This window comes from Balearica regulorum, chromosome 1, assembly GCF_011004875.1.
Source record: "Balearica regulorum gibbericeps isolate bBalReg1 chromosome 1, bBalReg1.pri, whole genome shotgun sequence".
NCBI lineage: Eukaryota > Metazoa > Chordata > Aves > Gruiformes > Gruidae > Balearica > Balearica regulorum.
The window spans coordinates 48554415-48567617 of NC_046184.1; the positions used below are offsets into that span (position 1 = coordinate 48554415).

Genomic DNA, 13203 nt, shown 5'->3' on the forward strand with positions numbered 1-13203 from the left:
GCACCATTCAAAGCACTGGAAATCATGCCAATTTCTTTAGTGGACCAGGATTTCTCTTTAAAAGGTTTGGCTTTGGCAGTTATCTAATATTCTCCATTTTATTATAATGAAATTAGAAATAAGAAGTCCATTAATTCCCTCTCTTCAAATAGATTGTAGTAAGAATCTTCTCCTTCATTTTGCTGTGGCCTGAGATGTAAAATACTTAAGAAATAAGATCTCCAAAGCAGTCAGTATATTCAGATTCCAGGTTTGATTCCAGGTTGTCCTTTGATTTATAACTTTCAGCAAAATATAATCTGTACCTACTTTTAAAAAATATCTTTTGACTTATTAAACAATAAAAATATTCTCAGAACTTAACAAGACAATTAACCTGTGATTGTGGGGTGGCAACTAGATAAAGCTTATGAAAAAGATAGAAATTATTAAACCATTAATACTGAAGCTCCAGTATTATACAATATCATTTCTATAGACACATTTACTGACAAAAGCTGAGTAACATCTCTGAAAGACAAAGAACTGCAATCTGTAGTCAAACCTAAAAGGCCATCTTTTCAGGTGAAAATGCGTGGTTAGCTAAAGCTGGAAAAAAATAGGGCTTTCTTTACTGCTGAATGTGAGAGTAGAAAATCCTAGGTAATTGCATTATTTAAGAGCACAAAGGTGGTACAGATCAAGAAACGTCACAGAGTTACTCAGTAGGCAGCTGGCAGGGGAGAGAAGAGCATACTTGTACAGCAGTTAGAGGATTGTGCTCAATTTGGCTGTCAGAAATGGACAAACAGGCCAGCAGGCAGCAGCTTCATGACTTGGTGAAAAGATAAGGAACTTGGACACAGAGACCCAAAACCCAAACAAAATTCTGCAAACAGAAAACAGAAGGAAAAATGCATCTGGGATTTAGCACTTTTTTTTTTCTCCCTAGTTCTGCATGTTTTCTATGCTAGTGAAAAAAACCCTAACATATCACTTATATGTGTGTGTGTGTGTCCGTACGTACGCGCATGACCTTGAGAAGCAAGGCCACAGACCAGGTCCCCACTGATTAGTGGCTCAGGGAAAGGTACGCCTGAGCCCCAGGGCAGGCGTCACTGCTTGTGGGAGTGCAAAGCAGCGGAGCTTTCCTGCCATGAAGGCATATCCCCCGGATCCAGGTTACAGGAAGGAGCAATGGTGCTGTCTACCTAAGTGAGGGAAAGCTGAAGATCAGGCAGGTGGTGTGGAGTGACACCTACGTGGCAGCCTGGCAAGGGTCCAGCTGGGGAGAGAGCTGAGAAGATGAAATCCTTACCTAAGGTGATTAAGCAGAGCCCCGTTTACTTCAGCAGAGCTATGACATTTTACACTAAGGGAGGATGTGGCCCCGTTTTCTTCCTTTGTTTCGTGTTCTTATTCACGGTCCACAGGAAGGCTGAGATTGCGATCACGTTACGCCTTGTTCGAGACATGCAGACCTGTACACCTGCTGTTACTCACTGTACACCTTCCTTTCTAGTTCACTGGGCTTTTAATTGTGCGCTTTCATTTCATGCTCATGCAGGGACAAACATGTCTCTTTAATTCTGCCTATTAGCATTGTCCTCTAATCCTACCCTTAAAATAGCAGAACAAAGGCAGTAAGTAAAATCTGTTTTGCTTGAATGAATTCCGAATGTATTTTTTTAAAGGCAAAACACCAGGCTTTCATTAGCAGAACAGTGAGTCACCCTATCAACTGTACCCAGAATAAATAAGAACTGCATCCATTGAAATTGAAACTGTGTGCTTTCCCTTAATGGGCAAGCGTCTCAGGAGAACCTGGTGTGATCCAGCTTTCTGGGATGTCATTCCTTTCTCCTCAGCTGTGAAACTATCTGAAATAATTTTGGTTTGTGTTCCTAGAAACCCAAAAGGCACATAAGATGCAAAACAATACTCTGTTCTTAGTTGCTAGCAAAAAAGGTCTCTATCGCAAAAATTTTCATACTAGGGGTATTCCTACAGTCATTCCTGATATCACATCATTTATTATCCTCCTTGTTATTGACAGTATTATTTTTAGTGCAGCAGTTTCACTGCAAAATACTATGCATGAACACATAGGATGAGAATCCTTGTCCCCCAGAATACACAATAAAAACATGAAAGCAAAAAAAGGAAACCAGCATACTGGTAAAGGGCCAGAGTCTTGCACACTTAATTACCTTAATGAAGTGTCTCTTATTCCTGCAGTAGTCCCATTGACCTCATAGGTATTTGATGACTTAAGTCTTACAAGCATATCAGAATTTGGCCTAAACTCTGCATTAAAATAAGATGATGGAAGACTGCTCTGTATCAGTTGCCTATCAGGGATCAAGGCTACCAAGCAATCACAGCAGTTCTCCAGAACCAGACTTTGGCTGTCCGTTGCTGAAATTTTCACTAGTACACAGCTGTGTCTAGTAAGCATTTGGGATGTGAACTGAAACAACAGACAAAACGATACGTTTGTGTCATTATCTACTGTCCCTTTTGATACCCGCTTGCTTGCTTCAGAAAGCAAAACCCAGTGATGTTACTTGTCCATTTAATTTGTTAAGCAAAATCTCAGTCAAAACTAAGTACTTCATAATGTATTCATAAACTGCTTTTTTTTCAGTTCATTATAACTATTTCAAAATTTGATCCAAATTTACCTAGTATGTTAAGGAGTTTACCTACAGTCATAGTTGGTATTATACCTAAATAATGTTACCTTCAGCAACTGAAATTCAGTGGCACGCTCAGAGCAAAACACCAAAAAAAGAGAGTCTTCTCTAGCATGGTAGCCACGGCCTCTTCAAAGAGTACCATTTTATGTAGTCATTTTATCTTTGGAAGGCTCAAAATTTTTGCACTTGCAAATGTCTGGGCTTTATCTGTTTGCTGGTCAGTCCGAACGATTTACCTCAGATCTTGCGAGGCTATTTAAAATTTCCTTCTAGGAAGCCCAGCAGTTTCTGACTTCTACTATTTGTGTATGCACTTGCTGTCATAAGAAACCTTGCTGGCTGCCAGCTGCTATATCAATTCCTTGAAACAGCAGACAGGCAGGACAAGCTAGAGCAGTCAGAAGGTTGCTCTAATTGAAGATGGGACACTTATTTGGCAAATGACTCCCTTACTTAGTGCTAACTATTCTTTGCTCACTCCGCGTTTGCTGCTGCGAAGGGATGTCAGCATAGTTGTTAGAGATGGAGAGTCACCTTAGAACCTTATTTCAGCACAGAATTAATCTCACCCGTATATTGCTAGTATTTTAATCAGTCTTATGAATATCTTTAGTGACAGCACCTGCATATTTTCTGTAGGAAAGTATTCCACCATCTGATTTATTTCCTTTATTAGAGAGTTACCTTTGTTAATTTTCTCCATGTAAAATTTAAGTCTTCTCTCTATATAATATGACTGCTTAGGAGGGGTCTAAAAGTTTAGGATTTTCTTTGTGGTCTGGATTACATGGGTAACCCAGATGCTTCTAGGGCTTTTATCAAAAAAGCCCCTCAGCACTGTAATTTCCTTCATTTATAGATAGCTAACAAACCACTTATAATCACACACGAGTCAAGATCAGGTATACTAAAGCCTAGCCATCCAGTTACTTTTAACGTATTTATCCATAAATGGATGCCTGTGTTGAAAAATGATAGATTTTTGTTTTCAGAACTGCCAACTAGCAACACTACAACTGAAAAGGTAAGTGCTCAGCACCTGTGTAAGCCAGGCTGGGTGTTCATAACCTGGGGCAGGGAATATGTATGGATGCCTTTGGAAATGCAGACTGACTTCGGTCGTGGTAGCAACAAAATTGCTCTGGCAACCATTTCTTCCTCCATCATCTGTGATGTTCTCCCCAGCATTCGCTCTAATCCCTTTAGGGTTTGTGGCACAGATGATTGGGAATTCAGTGCAACAGTTAACTCTCAATCGCAACCAGAAAGAATCCCTTCAGGCCAAATGTTCCCACAGGTATGTGTACTCAAATACCTCTAACAGTCCTCTAAGCCTAAAGGAAATATTTCAAGTGACAGCAGGATGGAAGCATTTGTGTTTCTGTCCCTTGGAGCATTATTACAGTCATCAGTTGAGGCCTGGAAATTGCGGGGTATATTTTTCCATTTCAGAATTATTCTTTCAGATGTTTCATCGTAATCTAAATTTCATCAAAAATGGACTATGGCAGAATTTGATTATGAGACTCACTTTGGGATCTCCATGTTTTATTTCTAGTTCACTGTCACTTAACGTATTTATTTGTGACATTTTGCAACATCTTACGTCACTTGTGACTGCAAGCCAAGACGTGATGTGACTAACAGAGAAGGGAAATCACGCATAATGAGATACAGCTAAGTATAAATACCCACCTTACTTCAAACAAAAAAGAGGAGTGGAAAGGAGGGGAAAGAAATTCTCTGTGACATATATTTTTAGACAGATTCATGAAAAAGTAATTTTTGGAATGGTTTTGATTACTCATTTTAGTCTTTCAGAGCTTCAAGTACATTGTTACAAACTGTCTCCATCTGTCAAATCTTTCTTAAATGATGCAGAGATCTACGCAGAGAGAAGGAAGAAATACCAGATTTTCCTTAAAAAGCTCTAGGCCAAAAGCTAGCTATTTTAAAAATTAATTTTTTTTTTCTGTTTTGTTGGGGTTTTGTTTAGTTTTTTTTTTTTAATATATATTTTTCTCTTCTTTTTTTTTGTCCAGACACTGGCAATACAGTCCAGACCACAGAAAGACAAATGTTCCTACACAAGCTTTACAGTAAAGACAAACTAGCTCTTCTGTATTTGTGTGCCCTGCCTAACTAGCTCATGTTTGTAAAAGCCAGTAGACTTGGATTCATTGCTAAAAGAAAAAAACTGCTTTAAAGACGAAGGCAGAGGTAGTTACTGGGTCATTCCTGGTTGGAGAAGACAAATGCGTGAACTGTTTCCATATATTTCCTGTGTCTTTGAGTGTATTTTTTAGGGGAAAAAAAATAAAAAAATCAATAAACTAGAAAATTAGAAATAGAAACATTTTTCTAAGCTTTATTGAATTTTCTGGTAATATCTGCTTTCAAGCCTTCTACCCTGATATTGATTTCTGACAGTGTGCATATGTAAGAGGTATGTGCACATCTCTGCGTGAGTCAGTTGACAAGAGAAAGGAATGCCAGCAATGGTGGGAACCCTGCCTCCCACCCCCATGCCTATGCACTAGCTGCTGAATGCATTCGCAGATCGCTGTTATGTCTCATAGCATAACAAAATAAGCTCCAAAAGCAAAAACAATCTAACGCCCCTCAGCAAGCCACTGCTAAGAAGTGCTTTTGCAGTCTTTGATTAGCATCCACAATATTGGTAGAAAAACAGCCTTTAAAAATAAGTAGATGAGGTCACGCTACAGAGGTGTTTAACTTGAATCTGAAAATGCAAAATATCCAGCACCATGTACTGATACTCTCCCTCTCTCCCTTGCCATTTAACAACACAAGGCTATCACTGCTGCCTACTGCTGGGTAGCTACTTCCTTTTCCTTTTCTTCAATTTTTTTTTTTTTTTTTGAGGTTACTTATGAGTTTTATATTCTGTATTGCCCTGCCTGAACAATTACTGCAGGAAATGTAAGCAGTTGTTCCTGACCCATTTGGCAAATCTGTAATAACTTCCCTGTTCCAACACTGCCTATGTAAACAATTTTTCCAACCACATAAACTCGGTGGATTTCTTACTGAGAGCATCTATTCATTCAAAGAAAATAGTATGAATATCAATGGAGACAACAGTGTGAACATCAATGGAAAAAGTCTAGGTAATTCGAACAAGAAAGAATGTCAAACCCTTTCTACTGAGACTTGGTCCTCTAAGTGATTCAGTGCCCCTCAATGTCCACTGAAATCTGATATTCAGCAAATGGCAAGAAAAGGTTTCTAAATGATAGGTTTCAGGGAAAATAACAGACAGGATGTCAAATCCTGAAAGACAAGTGATTTCTATTTATTTGTTGTCAAGGGGTTTTGCATGAAAGTCTCTTTCATATACCAAAATTAATATCAGTTTGCTGTGACTTTCTGCATCTCAATAAATAGCTTTGAAACTGCTGTAATTCCTCAGCTGCATTTAAACCATTTGATAAGCAACATTTTGTCATATACTGATATACAATTTATATGACTGAAATCTGCCTTTAAGACGAATCAGAAGCGAAGGGATCAAATAAATCTCAGGTATAATTACAGGGCTTCCAAGTGAGCTACAGTAAGATGAATTTGACTCGAGGCTGTATATTTAGCTGGGAAACAACCAGCCTGGGCATCTCAAATCGGACAGACCCGGCACACGTGCAAGCGCTACAGCTGCCACCGTGATGCAGATGCTAATAATTCAGCGGCTTTGTACCCTGTGATTATGCATGTGCTGTGTAGTGGTTCAGATTAAAGAGTTAAACAAAGTGCATCTCTCCCCCCCCCCCCCCTCTTGGCGGAAAGATAATTCAAACCCATCTGATATTCGCAGACAGTTGGACAGCAGCTGAGGTTTCATTAGGAATCCCACGTATGGCCAGAAGCAACATACACCTCGGTGTTTCCGGGAGCCGCAGGCAGCCAGAACAGATGGTAGAAATCATCAACCCCAGACAGTCATCAGGGGAACCTCAGGCCACATGCTTGAATTTTTCTCAATGAACCGCATACAAGGCAGGCATTCGATCCATGTGACGGCAGCTGCCGGGTCCTGGGGGAGCGGGAGGCGGTGGAATGGAGGAAGGCTCTCGCAGGTTACTAACAGGTCACGCTGTGACATTAGCAGTCCGGAAACATCGCCTCTCCCAGGGGACTAAAACAAAAGCAAGGGAGAGGTTCCTCATAATTCAAACACAGTTCAGTGCTTACAGATTACAGCACATAATCTGCTTGGCAACAGCACAGCGTGCAGAGACACTCTGCTATCTGATTTCCTTCTTTCTTCTAGCTGTTTCCATTAGAAATGTCAGAAGGAATCCTCGATGCAGTAAATGTCCTATGCAAATCTCGAAGGAGGAAGAGCACAGCTTCCCTGAGATTTTCAGAATGAGATCTGGAGGCAAGGCTGATGGTGACGGCTGTGCTCCCTCGTTCAGACGTCCCCAACCTTTTTGTTCCGTTCGTGACATGCTAGACGCTGCTTTGCTCATTGATCATCGCCGCCTGTCTGAATGACTGAGCCCCTTCTGTGAGCAGAGAGACTCGCTGCAACTGTCTGCCTCATTAGAGAGAAACTTTCCTGGGTGATATTTTGGAGGTAACAAGGCATTTAGAGGCAGAATCTTAAAATACTGCATTTGACAAGGTGGATATTTTTAAAAATCATTACCCCAGCCCTACAACTGCCCACCTCTTTGCTCTTGTCCCAGCCCTCCCGTGCACAGCCAGCCATGCACGCCAGTCTGTAGGTGGAAAGTCTCCAAACCCCAGACCTGCTTGAAACATTCTCTGTGCAGCGCTGGCAGGTCGGGGCAACGGTACTTGGCCAAGCACTCTGAACTACATCCTGGAGAGCACAGTAGTATAAATATATATATGTGTGGGTTTGTGCATACAGAAATAAGTGGGTGAGGGTGCATGCGCACATTTGTGTTTGTAAATACAAATAAAATTGCTTCATACTTGGAAGCTATTTCCTTTTGGATCACTTACACATTCTAAGCATAAAATGGAGTTTATCTGGATCTGAAGCAGAAAAATTCTGCAAATAAGTATGTCTTAAGATTTTTGTCATTCTAAGTGAAGTTCTTCACTAGCCACCTTTCTGTGTAGAAACCTCCTTTGCAGCATTTTTTTTTTTTTTTGGGGGGGGTGGTGTGGTGTGTTTCCTGCCTTGCATAGCAGACAGACCTCACTCATACTCCTGGTCTTCTTTCTTTTCTGCCTTGCTGGATACTGCATTTCCCACTCTCTTGCTTTCCTATCCAACCCAGGTAGCTCCTGGGTAGGTAGATCTCAGATGATGCTTCTCAGCTTCTCCAACACAATTCAGTGTTCACCAGTCCATTGCTTAGGACAACAAATCCTAAGTCTTATCCTAAGAATCCTTTCCAGTATATCCATTCTTGGTGTTGTACTGGGAAACCATGAGCATGGACTGTGCAGTGTCTGATGCACCAGGGTTTTCCAGGCTCCCTTGCATGTGAGTGTCACAGATTGCCTGACCAAGCAGTAGAAACCTGGATCTCCCATGCAAACACTGACCATTTGTCTGAGATTTCCAGGAGCCAGGAAGACTGGCTAGGGAGGGAGAGAAGTGAAGCCGTACTTGTTAATGTAAATCAGTTACAAAACTCAGCAGTCAAATTGGCCTGTTAATCCCCTTTGGAAGCATTTACTCATGCCTGCAATATGGGGTGAAAACCTGGAACCTGAAATTACTTTGCCACTCTGTGAAAGATTAGCTAACCAAAATGAGCAAGGCTGTGGATCTGCTCGTGTTGTCCGTCCTGATAAGAAGTGAGATACAGTCCCTTCAGCAGCTCTCTGAATTCAACAGGCATCCCGGGATATCCCACTTGCACTGTTATCCTGCATCCCCCGCATCTTCTGGAAACCACAGTGTCCCAAAATACTTTCTAGACATGACCGAGGGCAATTTAAAAAGGGGCATGTATCAAGTTTGGGATACTGGACACTCTTACACTGAGGGAGTGCCTGAAGAGTGACTCTAGGCAGGAGCCTGCGCTGGCAGTGCAGCTGCAGTACGGCTTCCCTGGTCATTACAGAAGCAGCAAGGTTTGCATGGAGAGGTCTTTTACAGAGCAACTCTCAGAACTGGAAAAAATGAGCAACCTTTCATGCTTATAGGACCCTCTTCAGGCTTGAAGCCAAAGCAGGAACTTCCTGTGTGGGAACAATTAGCTGTTAACAGCGGTTCTTGATTTTCACAACCACTAAGGTTTGTGAGATTGGAAATTATGATGCATTACGTCCTCGTGCCAGAGTCTCACATTTGACATCTTTTCAAATCGTGTTATTGTCTGCTTGTATGTAAAGACCTCAGCTCTTACAGACTGGAGCTTATGCTGACTTGTCATAGTTTATGTACTACTCTCCCACTAGCATTTTTTTTAGAAGAATATGTGGTGGCAACAGTAAGGACTCTTGTCAGGTCAGTAGATTAATAGGAATGTGAGAGGTGCATTTTTTTTATCTGGGGCTGCAAGAAGTGTGCAAAGTTCAGCCATCACAAAGCATTACTGAAGAAAAATATCCTTTTTTTAAAGACAGTTCTATGAAAAATACTTTTTCCCTTTAACATAGAAATTACTTTTATCCTAGCAAGAATTATCTACAGTACTCAGTCTAGACACGTTCTTCTTTATTAGAGAATATTTTTGTATGAGCCACTTGCAAAAAGAGCCTTTTATGTTCCAACTGATGAGTGTTAATGTCAGTGCAAAGAACAGGATTTTAAAGGAAAAAAGTTAATGATGTGGGATGAAATTAGATTTTGTGAAAGAAGTCAAGCTGACAGTTCCCCATGAACTCCATATCCACCCACAGATGGATGCAGACCTACTGGGAGTAAGGACCAAATGGGATGCTACATTCTCCCACCCCTAAATGCCATTCGGTGCTGCATGTGTTCTCTAGCCTAAAGACCCCAGTGACCATCTCACACTGCATTTTCCCTAGTCCAGCCCCAATGCTGCTGCTGCTGCATCTGCTCTGGCCCTGGTAAGGCCAGAGTTTTTTCACGCTGTCCCACCAACACAGCAATTACCTGGTTACATCAGATATGGCACACCAAGTCTGATAGCCTATCCAACAGTAATTAGTGCTAAAGGTCTCAAAGGTGAGTGCAAAATCAACAAATACACAGTATTAAGAATTTTGGCATGTCTCTAATAATTCTAACATGAGGATGATGTTTGTAATTTGTCTCTAAATTTGTATTGACCATGTTCCCTAAAAGCCTTTTCTTTTGAGCTAGGGTAGCTAAGGTTATACTGGCCATTCTCAACTTATTCTTGTTTAAAGTCTCCAGTGGAGTGAGGTTTCACAGGTTAATTTTCTTCTGCTGTATCTCTATACCAGTTATAAACTTGCTACCTTTAATGTTAGTGTTCTTGTACTCCTGCGAATAGGAGCGCTAACCAACTTCAGGTCATTCAATCAATGACCTTCAATTTTTATTCCATCCCCATGTATCCATTACCTTCTTAAAATAATTCTGATTTTTATATGGAAATTCTTTAAATGGAATCTTCCCTTCATAAAGGATTTCCAGAGTCATAAATGTTTTGCATTGTTTCTTTTTAGATTTGAAGTTTTCCTTTAGAAATGAGGGTGGGGGGAAATTAACACTCTTTTAAAAGGGATATCTCACCACTTATTTTTTCAAGGTGAGAAGCTGTGCACTTATCACACATCTATTTTCATTCTCTGGTTCAAGATGACTGCTCAGATATATGTCCATTCACTTTCTGCAGACGATAGAGGCAGTACTGGTGAACGACATATCAATGGGAATTGGACAAGGCTGGTCAGCTCATTTTACCATATGCCACAGCCTCCCAGGCATGATAGCACAACATCATGTCTTTCCTACTAATATCAGCTGAAGACCAAGTTTTACCCTGAGAAGAGCTCATACAAAATCAATAAATGCATGGGTAAAAATCTTAACTTTGTAAACACTATCTGCATGAGGTACTGAGCTGCACAGAATGGTAAGAGAGATCGTAATAACAAGGCTGAGATGCTGGATCACAGCAAAAGTATCTGGTCACAGAACACATATTAAGGGAATGGTCTGTGCCAGTCCTGTGGCATTAGCACGATATGAACATCCTGAAGCAGAGTCATGATCAGCACGTTCCCTTTGGTTCACTATAATGAAGTAAAAAGACAGGGCTTCACCAAAAATGTATGGGCTCATTTGCAGACGAAGCAGGGAGGATATCACAGCTTCTGGCAAGGCAACGAACAATGAGAGGCCAAGAAAGAGCAAACTAGATCACAGTGGGGACAGAAACTATCTCAGGAGCAAGCTTATGCTATTTTCCTACCCTGACACAGTAGTTCAACAAATCCTCAGAGTGTCAGAAAGAAGCAGGCTGAGAAAGGTGACGGAAGGATACCAGAGATGCGGCATTAATTCAGTGAGATCGGTGACTCAGTCACTGAGTTACTGATTGCCAAACATAACCCTGCACCTTCAGAGAATATGAGCACACAGAAGGCTTTAAGAAAAGCAAAGGTACATTAAAAGCATGCATGAGAAAGACAAACACTGAGAAAATAGGAACGACAGAGAATGGCAAACACAGAAAAGGAAGCAACAGAAATAAAGGCAAATATGCACAGAACAAGCAATGGACAGAAAGGTAAACACATAAGCAAAAAATAGTGATTAAAAGAAAGGTTATCCCATAAATCTTTCTGGAGTTTTTTTGAGCCTCTGAAAAAGGATTCACTTGTAACAATGATTTTACAACATGAAGCCAGAACGGAAATTAAAACCTGCTTTAATTAATAGCCATAAGAAATTTGTAATTGTAAATCATAGACTTCTCTTTTTACATTCTTTGTCTTTCACAGTTGCAGAAGAAATCCTGGAGATGCAAATGACGAAGGGTCAAAATTTATGAAGCAAATAAAAAACCAGGAAAAGATACTTTTTTTTTTTTTTTTTAAATGAGCCTTGGAGGGTGGCAATAGTGAAAATAGTGTACCCTTGCTTTGTTATCACTCTATCAACTGTACCAGCTTTTCACATATTTAAATACTTCTGTATTACTGATTACTGATGTGAAAGCAAGAGGAAAACTGACTCTTCTGAAGTATTCTCTCAGCTCAGGATTACTGGGTTATGGTCAAGATTTAGTACAGCACGATTTCCGTTTACAAAATTTTGCAGTTTGCACCAACACTTCTTGTAACCATTGGCATAAATTACAGATAGCATAACCCAAAAGACAAGAAAAAAGAGTTTCTGTATTTTTCTAACACAGTGTCAACCTGAAATATTAACAGTGCCTAAAGAAAAATCATGTTGCATTTCTGAAGGAACTCCCACACACAGACGCAGGTATTTTCTGCTACGAAAAACTGACCATCTGATTTAGCCTAGCAAACTTCTAAGTAAGAACTCAAGTTAATGTCTTAAAACATATTCTTGACAATAACAAATACATCCAGTTGTTTTGTTGCTTCTTTAAAAACCATAACAAAGCATCAGGTGACTAGCTGTCCCGCTGAAAAACTAGTTCTGACAGGAGATTATTTTCCAGGGTCAGTGTTAAGTAATTAAAGATCTCTTTCAAAATTCCCCTGGGATTATTTCTATTGACTTAGAAAGCTATAAATGGGACCCCTGATTCTCCAGCTCCTCATTCAGTGGTTCACAGTAGGCTGCAATGTCAATAGAAGTGGAAAAGACTTCCCCTGAAACAAATGAGGACACGTGCTGGTTATCAAAGGACTGCATTAGGTAAATCTTTACAGACAAACACTGGGAGACTTCACAAGTTCTAGCAAACAACAAAGTACCAAAAAGTACTACGTGTACTATTAGATTAACTCAGGATACAGTCACTTCCTACTACACAATGCCTTGTGCTGCTAGTTCTCCTGTCAAACCCACAGTCTATGATACCACCAAGGTCATCACAGTTGTTCTGAGCCTGCTCTGGTCCAAAGTGGAATGTCTCAGCAAAAATGAGGGACTTACTTACTTACTTAAAAAAAAATTTGCTCTGAACTTGGAAGAACTCCACTGCAACAACAAAACCTGCTCTCAGCTGGAACTGAAATATACCTTTAGCCACAAAAGGCAGTCTTCCAGCAGCCTGAACAACACACAGCAAGGTGAGGAACATAACTTCAGTAAGGTAGAAGTGAAACAAAGGTGAAGTTAATCTCCAACAGAGGTGATTAAGAAAGAAATATCCTAAGCTCTTGCAGACAGCAGCGGAACTCCACTCCTTCAGGAGCTGCCATTGGCAGTCAGCTAGTGCTAAAATGTCCTTCCTTCCTTCTTTCCTCCCATAAATGGGTGATGTAGACCATTTTAATTCAAAAATTCTAATTAGCATATGCTGTACAGCAGGTGCTCTAGTGAAATCATAGGCATCTGAATAAAAGCTTAAAGGCCTTGGATTATCTTTTAACACCAGAACAGGAGACTTTAATCAGGTCTGCTATGTCTGGCACATACTGAGAGTTAATTAGG

At 40.5% G+C, this 13203-nt stretch overlaps 1 long non-coding RNA gene across 3 annotated transcripts in view; it reads right to left on the reverse strand.

Annotated features, from left to right (window-relative positions):
- Positions 1-13203, reverse strand: part of LOC142600051 (uncharacterized) — a 62157-nt gene that overhangs the window by 20329 nt on the left and 28625 nt on the right. The window contains exon 3 of one of the 3 annotated variants that reach the window (XR_012833514.1): positions 6693-6834. The exons of the other annotated variants lie outside the window; for them this stretch is intronic. This is a non-coding gene — a long non-coding RNA (uncharacterized LOC142600051). The remainder of the gene's footprint in view (positions 1-6692; positions 6835-13203) is intronic. 3 annotated transcript variants of the gene reach the window in all.